Source organism: Castor canadensis, chromosome 4 (assembly GCF_047511655.1).
Source record: "Castor canadensis chromosome 4, mCasCan1.hap1v2, whole genome shotgun sequence".
NCBI lineage: Eukaryota > Metazoa > Chordata > Mammalia > Rodentia > Castoridae > Castor > Castor canadensis.
In genome coordinates, this window is record NC_133389.1 from 115,111,292 (window position 1) to 115,133,993 (window position 22,702).

The 22,702-nt window shown below is 36.1% G+C and overlaps 1 pseudogene; it reads right to left on the minus strand.

The window, feature by feature from the left end:
* Positions 1-21,666: 21,666 nt before the first annotated feature.
* On the minus strand, positions 21,667-21,785 carry LOC141422966 (small nucleolar RNA SNORA51; annotated as a pseudogene).
* Between the last annotated feature and the right edge of the window lie 917 nt (positions 21,786-22,702).

Genomic DNA, 22,702 nt, shown 5'->3' on the forward strand with positions numbered 1-22,702 from the left:
CAAAAAAAGATAGCATTTGATGTCTTCAATGCAAAAAACTAATGCAGAAACTTTAAAGCAACAGAGGCCAATAGGAGAAGGGGACCAGAAACTAGAGAAAAGGTTAGTTTGAGAAGAATCAATTTAGAAAGTAACACATATGTACACGGAAGCAGTACAAGGAATCTCCCTATATAGCTATCCTTACCTCAACTAGCAAAATCCCCTGGTCCTCCTTATTAATGCTTATACTCTCTCTTCAACAAAATTAGAGGTAAGGGCAAAACAGTTTCTGCCTGGAAGCAAGGGGGAAGGGGGGAAAGAAAGGGGGCGGGGAGAAGGGGGGAGTAATGAACCAATCATTGTATGCACATATGAATAAGGGAAATAAAAATAAATAAATAAGTAAAATAATAGGAGTTGGCCGGATCCTGGTGGCTCACGCCTGTAATTGTAGCTTTTGGGGAGTCTGAGACCTGGAGGAACTCAATCTGAGGACACCAAAGCGGGAGTTTGTGAGATTGGATCTCAACCATACCTGGCAGATTGTGCCTATCATCGCAGAGGTGGCAGGAAACTTAAAATAGGAGGGTCACAGTCCAGGATAACCTGGGCAAAAAGCAACATGCTATCTCCAAAATAACCACAGTAAAAGAGACTGGAGGTGTGGCTTAAGGTGCAGAGCACCTGCCTCACAAGCATGAGTCCCTGAGTTCAAATCCCAGCACTGCCAAAAAAAAAAATAAAAAAATTAGTACAGATTGTTTGGCATGAAAGTCATCCATAAGGAAAATCTTATGGTAGAAATAAATTCACACTCATCCTTTAATATAGCACAACACTTCTAAAAATATTCTTAATGCTACCTGAAAAATTTAATTCAGACATATATAATTTTAACCATTTGTTTACCAGTTGTCTTTGATACATTCTTAGCCAAAGCTAGTTGGGTATATAAGTCAGTTACTCTTTTTTTGTTGTTTTTGGTGCTAGACTTTGAACTATTCTTTATAAATCTTAATATGTGAGTTGTTAAAAATATCTTCACATTCCCCAAATTTTAGACCAACTTCTTGTTCCAACTGCATCAACACATATAACCTCCCAATTATCGTGATTAATAACATGCATAGTTGTATGGCTTTGAAGTGATAATAATAATTCAAGAGCTGTTTCCATATGTTCATACAATATATTTTGTGACTACTTCAGGAACTGGAGAACAAACCCTTCCCTATAATTTTATGTTTTTAAGATTATTTTTGAAATTCATTTATATTACTTGAATCAGGCAAGAGGGGATGATCAAAAATGTCTTGGAAAATGACATTCAAAGTTTGATGTGATAATTATGGGTTGACTATACTAAGTATTACTTTGGTAGGTAAGATATAAACCTTTTGTTTGCTCACTTAAGCCACATTATTGCAACAAATTTTCTATGCTTTGAAGTTTCTGTAATTCATTACTAAACAGTTGGTTAATGTTATTGGTTCGATGTCATGCTTTGAAACAGTACACTTACATTTCGAAATAGCAGAAAGGTTACACCAAATGTGAGTGTCACACCTGAACTGCCGTGCCATTTATGCAAAGGCAGAGCATTGCATTTAAAGATGAGTAGAGACCTGTAAAGGTCAAATCGTAGAAGTCTTCATAATGGGAGCAATTTTTCTGTAAGATGAATAAAATCCCAATGATATGTATAAATTGTTAAAAGTAATTTTTTTCTTCATGTACAAGCAGATAAAAGTGGAGAAAGTTGTATTTCACTACCTTCCATTAGATGTGTAGACTAGATAGAAAAGTGTAAGAAAAGTTATAGCAAGGATGATCCAATTATAATCACCATAATAAAGTGTTAATGGTGATTTTTTTGTAAGCAGAGTTATATTTATGATAAAAATATAGTGTTTAATATATAATGTCATCCTTTCATTCCCCACCAGCTGGCATTATAAAGAAGTCTTTACTTGGTTGACTATAACTTGAATGAACTAACATATGAATATTTTAGAAGGCTGGTATGTTCCTGGCATGGAGTATTTTTATGTTTACCTATTTATGAGCTGAACGAAAATAGTATTATTCTAATATACTTCCTATATTTAACATACTAGTAGTTTTCTAACTCAAGCTTTGGTGAAAACATCACTTTGGAAGTAACAAAGAGGAGGGACTTTGGTCATAACAACTTGAGATGCTTAGTATATCTTCTTTGCAGAAAAACTGAGGGAGATTATAAATAGAAACAACCATTTCAAATCTCTGAAAATGTTGCCAAGGACATATAACAACAGAAGTATTTATTTGAGAAAATCTGCTAGTATTCAGCAAGGACAGTATGAGTCTGTAGTATATGAAACAAGACTTTCTCACTCTTCCCACTTCCTAACTCAGGAAGATGGAAACCCCATTCCAGAAAGGTGAGTCAAGAACACAGGGCTCTCTCTCCCCAGCTCACATTCAGAGGGCCTTCTTCCTATAGGACAGGAACCATTTCTCATTCCTCCCCAGTTATTTGTTGCTAAAGTTAATTTAAGATGAAAAGCTGAGTCTGCTTTCTTTAGCTCACCCCTCATTCATAGAATGCAGGCCCTTACTAAGCATTATACTACTGAGAATGCAGGAATGCCAAAGGCCCTGGCCCCACCTCACAGAGTGGTGGTTTGTGCCAAGAGAGGCAAGTTGGAAGAAACAGAGGTTACTAAAACCCTTCAACAAAGCTCTCAGCAACTAAACGGGGGTACTACACAAAAGAAGAATCCTATTGTTCTCATATCCCAATGCTTCAGCTGGAAATTTTTCTATGGAGGGAAAAGGACGTAAAAGATAGCTCCTATTTTTTTTTTTTTTCAGAAGGAATGAACTTCATTTACAACAGAATATGAAGACGTTCAAGCTCAAGGGCACTCTTGAAAACAGTGGAGACTGGGGTAGAGGTGAACCAGAAGACTGGTAGATATATGTAGGTTAAATTGTGGGCTAGCTAGTATTCAGGAAAGAACTGGGGAAAATAAACAGATGAAAGGAGCCTGCCTGGAGTCAAGACAAATGTCAAACACTGACTTCAGGAACAATTCCTTCCAAGAAACCCAAATTTGGTTGGTTTAGTCTGTGGAGGAAATCCCATGGATTCTTTTTAAAAATAAGACAGCAGTCAGTGGAACTTAAAATCTAGTTTGGCCAGGGAAAGAGATAGAGAAAGCCCCATCAAAATCACTGTCATCCCAGGGTGACTCTCGGCAGAGCCAAGACTGTGACCTTAGAGGAATAACATTAGAGGCTTAACAGTGAATGAGAGAAGGAATGGCCTTTACTAAAACAATTCAGTCATTAAACAAAAAAAGCAAGCCATAAAAACAAGCCTAGAAAGAGGAGACTAGTACCCAAAGAAGGTACAATATATTATCTAAAATGTCCAGTTTTCAAAAAAAAGATTATGAGAAATAAGAAGAAACTAGAAAGTATGACCCATACAATGGGTGGATGGGGGAAGTCAATAGAAACTACCATTGTGATTGCTGATTGATCAGGCACCCAATTTAGCAGGCAAAGCCTTCAAAGTTGTCATTATAATTATGCTACAGAACCAAAGTAAGAAAACAATGATTAAATAAATGAAGAAACAATCTATGCACTGGGAAAAAATATTTGCAAACCATACACCTAATAAGGAGTTAATATCTAAAATATGTAAGGAATTCAACTTAATAACAAGAAAACTAATAGCTGAATTAAAAGAAGCAAAGACCCTGAATAGACATTTCTTAAGGGAGGGTATACAAATGGCAATTAGGCATATGAACAAATGCTCAATACCAGTAATTATCAAGGAAATGCAAATTAAATCCAGTAGACTATCACCACCTATCTTTTAGAAATGACTACTGCAAAAAAAGGCAAAAATGTGTATTGACAAGGATGAACCTGGAGGACATTATGTTAAATGAGTCAGGCACAAAAAGACAAACACTGCATATCCTCATTTATGTGGGAAATCTAAAAAAGTCAAGCTTATACAAGTAGAGAGTAGAATAGTGGTGAGGGCTGGGTGGACAGAGAATGGAGAGATGATGGTCAAAGGATAGAGGTTTCAGTTAGACATCAGGAAGAATGAAGTCTATTGCACAACATCATGCTTGGTAATGTACTATGCACTGAGATTCAATTTTTAAAGATTTATCCACAAAAAAGACATGTGTGAGGATAAGGATATATTAATTAGATTAATTTAATAATTCTATACATATTTTAAAATATCATTTTATACATCATAAGTATATGCAATTAATATTTGTTAAGTAAAAAATAATTTAAGGAAGTAAAAAAGGTATGATGTCAATATTACATCAAATAGAAAATATCAATAAAAAGAGAGAAAGTATAGAAAAGGAATCAGATAGAAATTCTGGACTTTAAAAAATACAATAACTGAGATGAAAAATTCGCTAAAGTTGCCCACCAGGAGATTTGAATTTGGCAGAAAAAAGAATTAGTAAGTTTGAAGATCTAATGATATAAATCATGGAATTTGAAGGAAAGGAGAAAAAAGAATAAATGAAAATAAACAGAGCCTCAAAAGTATATGGGCCACTATTAAATACATAGGCATATGCATAATGAGAGTAAAAGAAGGAAAAGAGAGGAGCAGAAACAATATTCAAAGAAACAGTGGGCTAGAACCTCCAAATTATTGATAATTAACTTGCTCAATGAACACTAAGTAGAATAAACATGAAGAGATGAACAAATGGACATAAAGTTGCAAAAATGCTGAAAGTCAAAACAAGAATGAAATCTTGAAACCAGAATGAGAGAAGTAATTAATCACATACAAGGCAACTCCCAAAAGTTATACACCTAGTTTTTCATAACAAACATATTTGATGTGCTCAGAGGAAAAATCTATCAATCAAGCATCCTCTTCCCAGCAAAACTCATTTTCAGATATAAAACTCAAATAAAGACATTTCTAGACAAATGAAAACAGAAATGACTTGCTGCTTGCTGACCCAAGAAATACTAAAGGAAAAATTTCAGGATCAATGCAAGTGGCCCCAGATGGTACTTTGAATCCAATAACTCTGGAAAGGTAATTGCGTCATTATAAGAGACAGTATAAACATTATCTGTCCTTCGTTTTCTTAACTGACTTAAAAACAATTACATAAAACAATATGCATATGTTGCAATGTTAGGCCAATAACATTTAGAACATTTATTATTGTGAAATGCCAATAACAGCATAAAGAGGGTGAGTAGAAGCAAGGGTGTATTTGGCCAAGGCAATGACTCCAGATGGTAAACTCAAATAATTAGGAGCCTAGAAAGATATCCATAATTGATATCTCAGATGATTAATACATTTTAAAAGCTAAATATAGCTTCTTTTCTTTCTTTCTCTTACCTTTTCAAAAAGACATAAAATTTTATAAATTAATAATTATAATAAATTACTGTGTGTTTTGTAATGCTTAGCCATGTAACATATTTATAATAATAATAATATCACAGGAGGAAGGAAATGGACTAGAACTGTACAGAAATATATAGAGATGAGATATATCTATATTACACTGGAATTAAGTTAGTGTAAATTTGAAACTGATTCTAATGTATTAACACACATACAGTAAGCCCTAAAGCAACAACTAAGGAGGTATCTTAAAAAAGAAACATACATATATATGTGTGTGTGTGTGTATATATGCATATGTACATATTTATGTATGTATATATAAAACACATATGTAGTGAAATAAATATTAAATAAAAAAACTACATTAAAATTAACTTGATGCAACTATTCTTAATTAATAAAACATAGGAATAGAGAAAATGGAAGTAACACATAAAATAAAAGGCAGGCACAAATCTAATTATATCAAGAATACTAAGTTTAATAAATTGAAAAGAAAAAAAACAAACGTTAGGCTGGATTTTTAAAAAAGACCCCACTGTATGCTGTTCACAGGAGACAAACTTTAGATTTACATAGATTAAAAGTAAATGGTTAATCTTGTTTGTCAACATGATTGGGTTAAAAACCACCTAGGAGATCAGTAAAGCACACCTCTGGGTATGTGGTAAGGACTTTTCCTGAATGTAGGTGGAATCATCCCATAAGGTGGGAGACTGGGTGGAATAAAAGGGGAAAAGGAGAAAGCCAGTGAGCTCAGGCATTCCCTCTTTACTTCCTGACCACTATAAAGTGAAGTGGTCCATTCTGCCATGCTCCTTCTGCCACAATGGACTGACATCTCTGAAACTTGAGCCAAAATAAGTCTTTCCTCCTTTAAATTGGTTCTGTCATTGTATTCATCATGATGTCATTGCTGTGACCCCACTCTCAATGTAGTGTTGTTCAGAAGTCTTTGAAACTGGTTAGTGAGAAGAATTTGGAAAAGCTTGGAGATGCAGGCTATGGAAGCTCTAGAATGCTGTAAGCAGAGATTATTGGGTGGTTCTGGTGGAGCACAGAAGACAATACCAACAGGAATTCAGACAGAGGCTGCTCATGAGGATTCAAATGAGAATGGGGACTCTGAGGGGAACTGGATTAGAGGCTGGTCATGTCACATTGTGGAAAAAATTGTCTACATTTTGTCCATGCCCTAAGATTTTGTGGGAGACTTAGGTTAAAGGTGATGGAGGAAATTAATTAATTAATCTGATGGAGGAAATTTCAAGCCAGTTCAGTAGTCAGGCTGTGCCATGATTAATCATTGCTACTTTTAGCCAAGTTTACAGTGAGAACTGTAAGCAAATAGCAGAGTGAAAGATTTGAAAAACTTTCATTTTGCTAGAAAAGAAACATATAAAGTTGTACACAAAAAAAATGTGACTACTGAAGAAATTAGGGACATTGAAGAGTCCAAGTACTTTACTTTGATTCAGTAGAAGATTCCTTGAGGGCACTTTAGGAATTTACCAGACCCCATCTATGGAAGGCTTAAGAATGTAAGGTTTTAAGTAATTTAAACACTTTCCTTTGAAGGGAGCTCAGGAACAACCTTTTCACATAGGGTCATCTAGGGAAGTGTTTCCTTGCATTTAGCTACCCAGGCACCTAGAGATCAATGATGCTGTGGTCCAAGAGGCCTGACTACTGCTTAAGCTGGCAGCAGACCTAGTGTCATTCAAATGATGCTGGTTTTGCAGGCATACAGAATGCAAGAGTTACAGGGTCATAGAGGCTTCCATTCAGGAAGCAAAAGAATACCTGAGAGACTAAAGAATGTGTAACAGGATCAGATTCTCTGTAAGGACCCCCTAAGAAAGCAATGCATGAAGCCACAAAAGTGAAGCTAAAGATGGAACTAAAAACCAAAAACAACCAGAAATGCTAGGAACATGAAATATCTGTTGTGGAAACCTGCAGGCAGTGAGCAGAATCAGCCTGAGAGAAGCCATGTGGATCACAGTGGTGGGGCTGCCCAAGCCCATTGGAGCTCATGTCATGATACCACATGCCTGGAAACTGAACATGGAGCTACAAGATTTAGTATTTGCCCTGCTGAGTTTCAGCCTTGCTTTTGTCCCATTCCTCCTTTCTATGCCCCGATTCTTCTCCTTTGAAATGAGAATGTTTCCTCTCTTCCATTCAATACTTAAAGTATGTATTATTTAAATTATTATTATATGGAGGCTCACAGCTAAGTTTGCCTTTAGTCCCAAAGATACTTGGATACTTTGAACTTGGTCTTTTGAACAATGTTAAGATTTTTGAATGGTTAAGACTATGGGAGCACTTGGAGATGGGCTGAATGTATTTTTTTGCATTAAAGGATGGGCATGTACCTTTTGGGGCCAGGAATGGTCTAAGGAATATGGTTGTGTGTCAAGTTAACAAGAAGTAGACTTGTGATGGTTAATTTTGATTGGATTTAGAAATGCCTAGGAGATTAGTAAAGCACACCTCTGGGTGTGTTTGTGAAAGTATTTCCAGAAAGGATTATCTAAAAGGGGGCAGACCACCCTCCACACCTCCAGCCAACACAGAGCATCTCCACTTCACATTAAACGGAGAAACCAGGAGGGCCCCGGGCCGCCAGTCACCGGCGCCCAGATGGCTGGGAAGATGCGGACAAGGTGAGCTAAGCAGTACACGGTACTCCCACAGACAACCCTGGGCCAGAGCAGCATAGCCCCCTGGACAGACTGACCTCCACCCGGGGAAAAAAGAGAAACGGAGTAATAAGCAATAAGAACAATAAAGACACATAGCAAAGAGGTGGGGTGCCCTGAGCCCCAAAGTGGGGGGAGGGGATTCCCTCCCAGACCTGTAAATAAACAAGTTGGGCATGGCCGGAGCAGAGAGGGCCAGAGTAGAGGCACACACCCAGGAACTGGGAGTGGGAAAGCTTGTGAGAGTGGCGGAGGGAGGAAAACTCCACAGGAGAGGGGAAGACCCACTTCCCACGTGAACTGTAAATAAACACGCCAGCCAGAGAAAGCAGGTGCAGTGTCTCCTCCCTCAGTGTGCTTGGAAAGGGGAAAGCTTGTAGCAGCAGCTCACGCACAGGAGAATGCTGAGTAAACAAAGCCTGCAGGGCCAGGTGAGTGCCAAGCTCACCCCTGAGATCTGCATAAATAACGCCTCCAACAACAGCAGCTGACAGCAGCGGGCAGGCAAGCCACAGCAGCAGATACCATTCTCAGAACTGTCTCCAGACTCTTTTTTTTCTCTCTCCCTACCTTTGATGAGAAAACAACTGACCTACACCTGCAAGATGAAAAACTTACTGAAACGGTATTGCAGTTGAACTTGGGACACTTTGTGAGTTTTCTTTTTTTTTTCTTATGTTGCCCCTTTGATGAGACAACTACAGAACAACATCTCAGGCACCATCTCCAGGATTGGAGACTGAGGGAAGAAAATCAAAATTATTAAGACTGAAACTTCATTGCATTTCAACTTGGAGGTTTTTTATTTTTTAATTTTATTTATTTTTTATTTATTTATTTTTCATTTTATATTTTATTTTATTTTATTTTTTAATATATACATATATTTTTTCTTTCATTTACTTATTTTTTATTTTTATTCTTATCTTTATTCTCTTTATTTTTTATTTTCAATCCTCTCTCTGTATCTCTAATACTTTTCAGCTTACTGTTGATTGCTACACTGTGTCTCCCTGTTTATATCTTTGAAACCTTTTTTGTTTGTTTCTTTGTTTTGATTTTTGGTTTTTTTCTACTTGATTATTTGTATTTCTCTTTTCCTTTAACTTCTTTGCTTTCCATCCCCTCTCACCCTTCCATTCTGAATATCACTAGTGCTATTATTACAGCCAGAAAATACTTAATTGCACACAGTACAGGGACAATAACAAGACCAAGGGCAATGAGGGGAAGACAGAAAAAACAGGCAAACCAGTTTCCCACATCAAAAAATTACTACAGAAACCAGAGGGAAATGAAGAAAACAGATACTCAGATCCAGACTCCAACAAAATGATGATAAACTATGCCAAAGAACCCAATGACCCACAAGAATAATTTAAAAGAAGACATACTACAGGTACTCAATGAGAATTTTATAGAGATGATACTGGATAGGGTCAACCAAAATGTACAGGAGACACTCAAGAAATTCCAAGACAACAAAAATAGAGAATTTGAAAAAGCAAAAGACGAAATAAAGGAAACCATAGAAGCACTGTATAAACACCAAAGTGAAACAGAGGACACAATTAATAAAGAGATAAATGAACTCAGGACAAAAATAGACAACATTAAAGAGGAAACCACCCAGGATGCGGAAAACCTCAGAAAAAAGAACGAAACAGAACTGCAAAACAAAACGGAAGGCCAATCCAGCAGAATAGAACAAACAGAAGACAGAAGCTCAGAACTCAAAGATGAAATGGTAATTAAAGGAAAAACCAAAGAACTATTAATTAAACAACTCAAGACCTGTGAAAAGAAAATGCAAGAACTCACCGACTCCATCAAAAGACAAATCTTGAGAATCATGGGCATCGAAGAAGGAGAAGAGGTACAAGCGAAGGGAATGCATAATATATTCAACAAAATAATAACAGAAAATTTCCCAAATCTAGAGAAAGATATTCCCATACAGATGCAAGAGGCCTCCAGGACACCAAATAGACCAGATCAAAATAGAACTACTCCACGACATATCATCATTAAAACAACAAGTTCAGAAACTAAGGAAAGACTATTGAAGGCTGTAAGAGAGAAAAAACAAATAACATACAAAGGTAAACCCATCAAAATCACAGCAGACTTCTCAACAGAAACATTAAAAGCAAGAAGAGCACGGGGTGAGATCTTCCGGGCACTGAATGAAAATAACTTCAACCCCAGGATACTCTACCCAGCAAAACTATCATTCAAAATAGATGGAGCAATAAAAGTCTTCCATGATAAGCAGAAACTAAAACAATATGTGACCACAAAGCCACCACTACAAAAGATTCTTCAAGGGATTCTGCACACAGAAAGTGAAACCCAACTTAACCATGAAAAGAGAGGCGGCACCAAACCACAGGAAAAGAAAAAGCAAGACAGTAGAGAATAAGTTCAACTTAGGTACACACAATCAAACCTTCAAACAACTGGGACAACTAAATGACGGGAATCACCACATACCTATCAGTACTAACGCTTAATGTTAACAGACTTAATTCACCCATCAAAAGGCACCGCTTGACAAAATGGATTAAAAAGGAAGATCCAACAATTGGTTGCTTACAGGAGACCCATCTCACTGACAGAATTAACATAGGCTTAGGATGAAAGGCTGGAAGAAGATTTACCAAGCCAATGGCCCCCAAAAACAGTCAGAAGTAGCAATACTTATTTCTGACAAAGTAGACTTCAAACCTACATTGATCAAACAAGATAAAGAAGGACATTCTCTACTAATAAAAAGGGAAATAGACCAAAAGGAAATAATAATTATCAACCTATATGCACCCAATGTCAACACACCCAATTTCATCAAACATACCCTGAAAGACCTGAAAGCATATATTAACTCCAACATAGTGATTATGGGAGACTTTAACACCCCATTATCATCAATAGATAGGTCATCCAAACAAAAAATCAATAAAGAAATCCTAGATCTAAAATATACAATAGATCAAATGGACCTACTTGATGTCTACAGAACATTTCATCCAACTTTTAAACAATATACATTCTTCTCAGCAGCCCATGGAACCTTCTCCAAAATAGATCATATCCTAGGGCACAAAGCAAGTCTCAGCAAATATAATAAAATAGAAATTATACCATGCATTCTACCTGATCACAATGCAATAAAACTAGAACTCAACAACAAAAGTAAAGACAAAAACTTGCAAACATCTGGAAACTGAATAACTCATTACTTAATGAACAATGGGTCATTGATGAAATAAAAGAGGAAATTAAAAAGTTCCTGGAAGATAATGAAAGTGAAAACACGATCTACCAGAACCTATGGGACACAGCAAAGGCAGTCCTGAGAGGAAAGTTTATAGCCATGAGTGCATATATTAAAAAGACTGAAAGATCCCAAATCAATGACCTAATGATACATCTCAAACTCCTAGAAAAACAAGAACAAGCAAATCCCAAAACAAATAGAAGGAGAGAAATAATAAATATAAGAGATGAAATCAATGAAATAGAAACCAAAAAAACCATACAAAGAATTAATGAAACAAAAAGTTGGTTCTTTGAAAAAATAAACCAGTCAAACCTGACTAAAATGAGGAGAGAAAAAACCCAAATTAGTAGAACCAGGAATGCAAAAAGGGAGATAACAACAAACACCATGGAAGTCCAGGAAATCATCAGAGACTACTTCGAGAAACTATATTCAGATAAATTTGAAAATCTTAAAGAAATGGACAGATTTCTAGATATATATGATCATCCAAAACTGAATCAAGAGGAAATTATCACCTGAATAGATCTATAACACAAAATGAAATTAAAGCAGCAATCATGAGTCTCCCTAAAAAGAAAAGTCCAGGACCTGAGGGATTCTCTGCTGAATTCTATCAGACCTTTAAAGAAAAACTGATACCAACTCTCCTTAAACTGTTCCACTAAATAGAAAGGGAAGGAAAACTACCTAACACATTTTATGAAGCCAGTATTACACTTATCCCAAAACCACGCAAGACACCTCCAAAAAGGAGAACTATAGGCCAATCTCCTTAATGAACATTCATGCAAAAATCCTCAACAAAATAATGGCAAACCGAATTCAACAACACATCAAAAAGATTATTCACCACAACCAAGTAGACTTCATCCCAGGGAAGCAGGGGTGTTCAACATATGAAAATCAATAAATGTAATAAACAACATTAACAGAAGCAAAGACAAAAACCACTTGATCATCTCAATAGATGCAGAAAAAGCCTTCGATAAGATCCAACACCATTTCATGATAAAAGCTCTAAGAAAACTAGGAATAGAAGGAAAGTACCTCAACATTATAAAAGCTATATATGACAAACCTTTAGCCAGCATTATTATTATTATTATTATTATTATTATTATTCAGAAAAACTGAAACCATTCCCTCTAAAATCAGGAACCAGACAAGGATGCCCACTATCTCCACTCCTATTCAACATAGTACTGGAATTCCTAGCCAGAGCAATTAGGCAAGAAGAAGGAATAAAAGGATTTCAAATAGGTAAAGAAACTGTCAAAATATCCCTATTTGCAGATGACATGATCCTATACCTTAAAGACCCAAAATCTCTACTCAGAAGCTCCTAGACACCATCAATAGCTACAGCAAGGTAGCAGGATATAAAATCAACATACAAAAATCATTAGCATTTCTATACTCTAATAATGAACAAACTGAAAAAGAATACATGAAAATAATCCATTTACAATAGCCTCAAAAAAAATCAAATACTTAGGTGTAAACTTAACAAAAGATGAGAATGAATTCTACAAGGAAAACTATAAACTTCTGAAGAAAGAGAATGAGGAAGACTATAGAAAGTGGAGAGATCTCCCATGCTCATGGATTGGTAGAATCAACATAGTAAAAATATCTATACTCCCAAAAATAATCTACATGTTTAATGCAATTCCCATCAAAATGCCAATGACATTCATTAAAAATATTGAAAAATCTACCCTTAAATTTATATGGAAACAAAAGAGGCCATGAATAGCCAAGGCAATACTCAGTCAAAAGAACAATGCTGGAGGTATCATGATACCTGACTTCAAACTGTATTACAAAGCAATAACAATAAAAACAGCATGGTACTGGCACAATAACAGACATGAAGACAGTGGAACAGAATAGAGGACCCAGATATGAAATCACACAACTATAACCAACTTGTCTTTGACAAAGGAGCTAAAAATATACAATGGAGAAAAAGCAGCCTCTTCAACAAAAACTGCTGGGAAAACTGGTTAGCAGTCTGCAAAAAAACTGAAACTAGATCCATGTAGATCACCCTACACCAAGATTAACTCAAAATGGATCAAGGATCTTAATATCAGACCCCAAACTCTAAAGTTGATACAGGAAAGAGTAGGAAATACTCTGGAGTTAATAGGTATAGGTAAGAACTTTCTCAATGGAACTCCAGCAGCACAGCAACTAAGAGATAGCATAGATAAATGGGACTTCATAAAACTAAAAAGCTTTTGCTTATCAAAAGAAATGGTCTCTAAACTGAAGAGAACACCCACAGAGTGGGAGAAAATATTTGCCAGCTACACATCAGACAAAGGACTGATAACCAGAATATATAGGGAACTTAAAAAACTAAATTCTCCCAAAACTAATGAACCAATAAAGAAATGGGCAAGTGAACTAAACAGAACTTTCTCAAAAGAAGAAATTCAAATGGCCAAAAGCACATGAAAAAATGCTCACCATCTCTAGCAATAAAGGAAATGCAAATTAAAACCACACTAAGATTCCACCTCACCCCTGTTAGAATAGCCATCATTAGCAACACCACCAACAACAGGTGTTGGTGAGGATGTGGGGGAAAAAGGAACCCTCTTACACTGTTGGTGGGAATGTAAACTAGTACAATCCCTCTGGAAAAAAATTTGGAGGCTACTTAAAAAGCTAAACATTGATCTACCATTTGATCCAGCAATACCACTCTTGGGGATATACCCAAAAGACTGTGACACAGGTTACTCCAGAGGCACCTGCACACCCATGTTTATTGTGGCACTATTCACAATAGCCAAGTTATGGAAACAGCCAAGATGTCCCACTACTGACGAATGGATCAAGAAAATGTGGTATCTATACACAATGGAATTTTATGCAGCCATGAAGAAGAATGAAATGTTATCATTCGCTGGTAAATGCATGGAATTGGAGAACATCATTCTGAGTGAGGTTAGCCTGGCCCAAAAAGACCAAAAATCATATGTTCTCCCTCATATGCGGACATTAGACCAAGGGCAAACACAACAAGGGGATTGAACTTTGAGCACATGATAAAAGCGAGAGCACACAAGGGAGGGGTGAGGATAGGTAAGACACCTAAAAAGTTAGCTACCATTTGTTGCCCTCAATGCAGAGAAACTAAATCAGATGCCTTAAAAGCAACAGAAGCCAATAGGAGAAGGGGACCAGGAGCTAGAAAAAAAGTTAGATCAAGAGGAATTAACTTAGAAGGTAACACACATGCACAGAAAATTAATGTGAGTCAACTCCCTGTATAGCTATCCTTATCTCAACTAGTAAAAACCCTTGTTCCTTCCTGTTATTGCTTATACTCTCTCTTCAACAAAATTAGAGATAAGGGCAAAATAGTTTCTGCCAGGTATCAAGGGGGTGGGGGCGGGAGGGAGGGGGTGGGGTGGATGGTAAGGGAGGGGGTGGGGGCAGGGGGGAGAAAGGACCAAAGCATTGTATGCACAAATGAATAATAAAAAAATAAAAATTAAAAAAAACAAAAAGTAAGGGGGGGGAAGACTGAACCTGAATGTAGGTGGTACATGTCTCTTTGACTGGGGGCCTAGATGGAATAAAAGAGGAAAAGGAGAAAGCTAGTTATGCATTTTCTCTCTCTCTCTCTCTCTCTCTCTCTTTCCCCCTCTCTCTCCCTCTCTCTCCTGTTGCTCTCCACAAGGTGAGCTGAGCTGCTCTATTCTGCCACACCTTCTCTGCTGTAATGGAGCAAAATCACTAAAACTTGAGCAAAAAAAAATCTTTTCCATTTTAAATTGCTTCTATCAGTTATTTGTTACAGTGACAAAACTGTTAACACAAATATAAAAAACAGGTATTGTTCAAATAGCAAGACAGCTGAGATGGCCATAGTAATATCAGACAAAATAGACTTTAAACCAACAACAAAAAATGCTACTAAGACAATGAATTATATTTTATGATAAAAGTTTCAATACATCAATAAAATTTTAAATATATATGTGCCTAATAAAAGAGTGCTAAAATACATGAAACAAAAACTGACAGAAATGAACAAAGAAATAAATAGCTCAATATTAGTAGGTGGAAAGTTCAATACACACTTTCAATGACAAATAGAGCAACTAGAAAGAGAGGGTCAACATGGAAAGATATTTAAAGTATGTTTATTATAAAGAGGCTCACAGCTAAGTTTGTCCATCCACCTAGAACTAACAGGCATCTATAGGACATTCCAAATACCACAGCAAAGAACACTTTCTTTTCAAGTACACATGGAACAATCGCCAGGATAGACCATATGGTAGGCCATAAAACAAACCTCAAGAAACTTAAAATGATACAAATAACAAAGAATGTTTTTCAACCACAAAAGGAATGAAGATAGAAATGAAAAAGAGAAATTTAGAAAATGTACAAATATGTATGAATTAGAATTCTTTAAAGGAACACATCCAATGGAATATATAAAAAATTCCTCTTTAATAATATAATTATAAAAAGGGATTTGTTAGATTGGCTTACACAGTTGGAAGCTGGATAGTCCCACAATGACTGTCTGCAGGCTGGAGAGCCAGAGAACCCATTGCTTTCTCAGTCCAGGAAACTGGAAGCTTCAGAACAAGGGGATCAATGATGGAGCCCCAGTCTGAGACTGAAGGCCTGGAAGCTCCCTGGGTAGTCACTGGTGTGAATCTGAATTGAAAGGCTGAAGAAGCTGGAGTCTGATGTCCACAGGTGATGACAGTGGTAATAGGTGCTCTAACTCAGGAAGAATGGAGCCTGTATGTGCTGCCTGACCTCCTCCTTCTTCAAACTTTGCTCCATCCAAGTCCCCAGCCTATTGGATGGTGCTGCTCATATTCAGGGCAGGTCGCTCCCCTTCAGTTGCTGACAGATAGGCAATTATCTCTGGAAACACCCTCCTGGACACACCCAGAACTGTGCTTTAGTAATCGCTTAGGCACTCCCAACCAATAAAGTTGACAGTCAAAATTAACCACCATAATGTAGAAAATTAAATAACCTAACCCAAAATAGCAATAAGTCACAGAAGATACCGAAAGAGAAAAAGACAATACTTTGGCATGATTGGAAAGGATGACACAATACACCAAAATTTATAGGATGCAACAAAATAAGTGCTCATGGGAAATTCATAATTTGTGAGTGCCTTTGTTAAGAAAGACTAAAGATTTCAAGTCAATAATCTACCTTACACTTTAAGTCACTAGAAAAAGAAAAAAGTAAACTGAAGCAAGCACATAGAAGGAAATACTAAAGATTAAAGCGAAAATTAATGAAATAGAAACTAGATAAATAATATAGAATGTTCATGAATGTAAAAGCTAATTTCTTAAAAGATCAATTGACAAAACTTTAGCTAGATTAGTCAAGAAACAAAAAGAAAGGACACAAATATCATAATCAGAAAAGAATTAAGGGGTATTATATTAACTTTACACAAATAAAAAAGAATATAAGTTCATCCAGTTTCAGGGTATAAGATTAATTGTATTTTTAAACACTTGAAATGTAAAATCAAAAACTGAAATTTAAAAAATGATCTCACTTTCAATAGTATTAAAAAATAAAATACTTAGTAATAAATTTAACAAAAGAAATGCAAATTTCATACTCTTAAAAACTATAAGATTTTGTCAAAAGAAACTAAAGAACTAAATAAATAGAAAATATCTCATATTCATGAATTGGAAAATGTAACATTAAGATGGCAATTTTCCCCAAATTGATCTCAGATTTGACTTAATCTCTATTAGAATTACAGAGGAATTCTGCTGGAATTGGTAAATTGCTTCTAAAATTCATGTGAAATTTCTAGGGTCCCAAGATAGCCAGAATGATCTTGATAAGGAAAAACAACTTAGGAGGATTCATGCTTTATGACTTTACAATGAATGACAAAGGAATGGTAATCAAGACTATGGTACTGGCATAAGGACAGACATGTAGATGATTGAATAGAATTAATTCTGCAGAAATAAAACCACGTACATAAGATTGACTCATTTGTGACAAGGTTACCAAGCCCATTCATCAGGAAAAGAACAGACTTTTCAACAAATGATACTGGGACAAGGATAAAAGAATTAAGTTGAATCTCTTCCTCACAGCATATAAAAATGTAACTCAAGCTTAGTATGGTGATAATCCCAGCACTAGGGAGGCTGAGGCAGGAGGATGCCAAGTTCAAGGTGAACCTGAGGCTACATCATGAATTCAAGACCAGTTTGGGCTACATAGCAAGAGCCAGGAAGGAAGGAGGGCAAGAAGGAAGGAAGAAAGGAAGGAAGGAAGGAAGGAAGGAAGGAAGGAAGGAAGGAAGGAAGGAAGGAAGGAAAGGATGGAGGGAGGGAGGAAGGGAGGGAAAGGAGGGAGGGAAAGAGGAAGGGAAGTAGGGAAGGAAGAAGAGGAAGGAAAGAAGGAAAGATAGGAAGGAGGGAAGGAGGGGAAAGAGGGAGGGGAAGGAATAAGAGAAAGGGAAGGAGGGAGGGAAGGAGGAAGGGATAGAGGGAGGGAAGGAGGGGAAGGAAGAAAGTAAGGGAGGAAGGGAAGGAGGGGAAGGAGGAAGGGAAGGAAAGAGGGGAAGGAGAGGAAGGAGAGGAAGGAGGGAAAGGAGGGGAAGGGAAGGAAGGAGGGAAGGAATGAGGGAAAGAAGGGAAGGAAGGAGCAGAAGGAAGGAGGGAAGGGAGGAGAGAAGGAAGGGAAGGAGGGGAAGGGAAAGAGGGAGGGATGTAGGGAAAGGAAAGAGGGGGAAAAAAGGAGGGGAAGGAAGGAGGGAAAGAAGGGAAGGAGGGGAAGGAAGGAGGGTAAGAGAAGGAAGGAAAGGAAAGAAAGGAAAGGAAGGGAGGAAGGGCAAGGGAAGGAGGATAAAGGAAGGAGGGAGGGAAGGAAGGAAGGAAGGAAGTTAGGAAGGAAGGAAACCAGGAATAAAGGAAGGAAGGAGGGAGGAAAGGAGGGAAGGAAGGAAGGAACTAAATGAATTAAACACAAAAGATCACATATGATATAATTCTATTTACAGAAAATGTACAGAATAGGCAAATCTGTAGAAGCAGAAGGATAGGTAGATGATGGAAACAAAATATGGGGCTTCTTTTGGAAGTGATGAAAGTATTCCAAAATTACAATAGCAAATATCTATGAATTTAAAACCATTTCATTGATTTCCATTGCTGACCATTTGGTTGTCTTTGGAGAAATGTTTATTTGAGTCCTTTATTCATTTTTCAAATTTTGTTATTAGTTATAGGTATATTTGTTTTTGTTGTTGAGCTATTTGTTATGTATTTTGGATTTCAGGCCCATATATGTGGCTTGCACATATTTTCTGCCATTCAATAGGTTACCTTTTCACACCATTGATTGCTTCTTTTGCTTTTTAGTTTGATGTGATCCTACTTATTTATTTTTGATTTTGTTGTCATATTCATGAAATCATCACCAGGATCATGATTAAGATTTTCCTCTATATGTTCTAGGACATTTTACAAGTTCAGGTCTCACATTTAAGTCTTTAATCAATTTTGAATTTTATTTTTTGAGATATAAGATAATTGCCCAATTTCATATGTGGATATATAGTTTAATCAGTACTGTTCATTGAAGAAGCTAATCTTTCCCCATGGTGTACTCTTAGTATTCTTGCTGAAGGTCAGTTAGCACATATGTGTGCATTTTTTTTTCTGAGCTCTCTGTTCTGTTGATATGTCTGTTTTTATGCTATACTGTTTTGAATAGTATAGTTTTGTGATATATATTTCAGCTAGAATGTGTGGTACTACCAGTTTTAGTCTTTTTCAAGATTTTTTGGCTCTTTGTGGTCATTTGTGGCTCTATATGAACTGTAAAATTATTTTTCCTAATTCTATAAAACAAAAAGTGTCATGGGATTTTGCTAGACATTGCACTGAATCTGTGAATCATTTTGGGTAGTATGGACATTTTAACAATATTAAGTCTTCATGAACCCTTAGCTACCTTTTTATTTGTTTGTATCTTTTTTATAGTTTTCTATATGCAATCTTTTCCTTCCTTAGTTAAGTTTATTCAACATCACTAATCATCAGGAAATAAAAATCAAAAAGCACAATGACATATCACTCACACTTGTCAGGATGGCTATGATCAAAACAAACAAAATTAAATAAAACAAAGAAACAAGTATTGGTGAGGATGTGGAGAAATTGGAACCCTAGCACACTATTTATTGATGGGAATGAAAAATCATGAAGCTACTATGGAAAAAATACAGTGCTTCCCTAGGAAATTAAAAAATATAATGACCCAGGAATTCCACTACTTAGTAGTTATCCAGAATAATTAAAATCATTCTTAATGTAACTACATTGCAGTGTTATGCACAGTAGCCAAGATATAGAAATAATCTAAATGTCCATCAACGGATGAATGGGTAAAGAAAATTTGCTATTTATAAACACAATGGAATACTATCCAGCCTTTAAAAAACTAAAATTCTGTAAAATGCAACAACGTGGGTAAATGTGGAGGATATTATGGTAAGTAAAAGTAGCCAGTCACAGACAAACACTGCATGATTGCTCTGATTTTATTTGTTTAAAATAGTCAAATTCAAGAATCCAAAGATAAAATGGTAGTGGCCAAGGGTTTGGGGCAAAGGGAAAAGAGGAGTATTAATCAATGAACATACAGCTTCACTTAAGCAAAATGTATATGCTCTCAAGACCTACTGTGTCTTACATAATGCTGTATTGTGCACTAAAAAGTAAAGAATGTAGATCTCATGTTAAGTGTTTTTACAAATAAAAAATCTAAAGCCCCATTGAAATATTCACTTCAAATGTGTGAGTTTATAGTATGTAAATTATTTCTCAAAATTATTTTTTTAAATGACAGGTATTATCTTTTGCAATTCTGACATAAATAAAAGCACTTGATTTAAAATTAAATATTAGATGTCTCAAGATCAAAAATAATTATTTTAATAGTAGGTAGAAGAAATTGGGAACCAAAAATCATCAAATAACCAATTCCAAACCAAACAGAATTGCAAACTGTACCTACTTTTTCCATAAAATCCACAAAACTCTATCAATGAAGGAACCCAGTGGAGACAGTTGTTCATAGGTTCATAGAATGTTAAAGAAGGAAGGAAAACTGGGAAGAATCGCTAAGACCAGGGATATTTTACATGAGGAATTTAAGACACATGTAGAAAAATACTTAACATCACATAATAAATTTATGGCATAATTGACTGTGGAATTTGTATTTCTGATTCTCTATCCCTACCAAATAACTAGTGAGGAGGGAAAAAAAATGTACCCAGTGAAGCAGAGCCTGGTGTAACTGGATTTTCACACATTTTCTGAATGGTAAGGACTGGAGACTCCATGCTCCATTCAAAGAGATCAGGCAGCAACTCAGCCCCTGCTGATTGTTTTAAGGTACACATTCATTGTTGCTTCTCTAGATTGCAAGGAGAAATTAAGAATTTTGCATGAAATCTCCTGATTTTTGATTTCAATCAAGTAAAGCACATGTGCTAGTTTTGATTTAAGATCAAATCAGTTTTTGACCTCTGAATTTCTCTTTCTTTTTTTCTTTTTTTTTAGGACTGGAATTTAAACTCAGGGCTTTGTGCTTACAAAGCAGATACTCTACCACTTGAACCATACCTCCAGACCATTTTGCTCTGGTTATTTCAAATATGGGGTCTCACAAATTTTTTTGCCTGGGCTGATCTTGAACTGAGATCCTCCCAATCTTAGCCTCTCAAGTAACTAGGATTATAAGTGTGAGCCAGTGACACCTGGCTGAACCATCTTTCATTTAGACTTTGTCTAAAATATTTTCTCTGCCTTAAATAATCCCAAAAGGCTAAGATTTGATTTGGGTCCCAGTGTTTTTGTGCGAGGGTTATGAAATACAAAGGATACATTCTTGTCAGAGACACACAGAGATTGTGTATAAATTATTTCATTGCTGTTGGAAGAACAGAATCTATTACATAGATGTCTGTTATTTAAGATCCTATGAAGGTCATTTTTTCTGTTTTATTTGCCAATAGTACACACTTATAAAATGATTAGGCACTAGGAATTATTTGAAAAGAATCGGATTCCCACTTAGTCTTCTTTTTTTCAACCATTTTCATTCTTTGCAGCTGATATGTTGACTTGTTGGAAAAGTCTGTTGTAGTTAACATTAATTTTTTTTAAAAAATATAGATCCAAGTGGAAAAAATGGGCTTTTTCTATTAATTCACACACACACCATTTCTCCCCATTCACAACACAGAGGAGACATAGGGCCTGAGCTGAGGTGTATGTACATGAAGTAGGTTTACTTTGTCTCCTCTTTCTCCATATCATGTGATAAGCACCAGGAGGCCTCAATTAATTTTTGTGTAGGATATGGATACCTATAATTATCAAGTCAATTCTGTTTTACCTGCTACCAGGTAATTAGGATGAGTGACGTTGTTAATATTTCAAGAGATCTCATGAAATTAGAGAAATTGTCCTCATTTTCTGTGAATGGATCAGATACTAAGAAAAAATTTAGAGCCTAAAATCTTGAAAAGGAGGTATAAGTAGGAGAAATAGAACTTTTCATTTTTTCATTCTCCACTAGACAAGTCATTTTCAGACTCAGTGTTTGTGAAACTCTGCAATTATTTTAGAATGCCGATGCCTGTGTGACAGATAGTTGGGAAGGTAGGGAGTGCTAAATGCCAGGGCAGAGACAAATGAGTCTGTCATATAATCCTCCATTTCATGGAACTCATCATATGAAGGTATACTCTTCACCAAGTAAAGGTTGATTTTATAAACTCATCTTTCTAAAGCCCAAATTCTTTTTGGAGTAAGAAAATGTTCCTTGGTCCTATTTTAGCAAAAGAAATGCTTCTAGGTTATGATAAATTTCTGTATTGCACAGTGCTTTACAAAGTCAAACCAATTTTTGGCCCCTGAAGACTTTCTCCAAGATCTTCCCACGTTCATTCCCTTGAATATGCAGATTTGTCTGACTCAGTAAAAAATGTCATCAGTCAGGATTTTGCAGTAAATAGTAGCATAGAGATTGTTCCCTGAACAAAAATGAAGGATTGCTCCAACACGGGGTGTTCACCATTATTAGATGAGAAATAAGTAGTCACAGCAGGATGGATTTTGCCTCTAGTCACAGGTAAGGGACTCCTGCTCACTAATAGCAGAAAGAACATTGGGGGAAATGACTGAAATAATATGAATTGAAGTTAATATTGATTTTAGTCAACAAGATAGGTGAATAGAAAGCTGACCAACA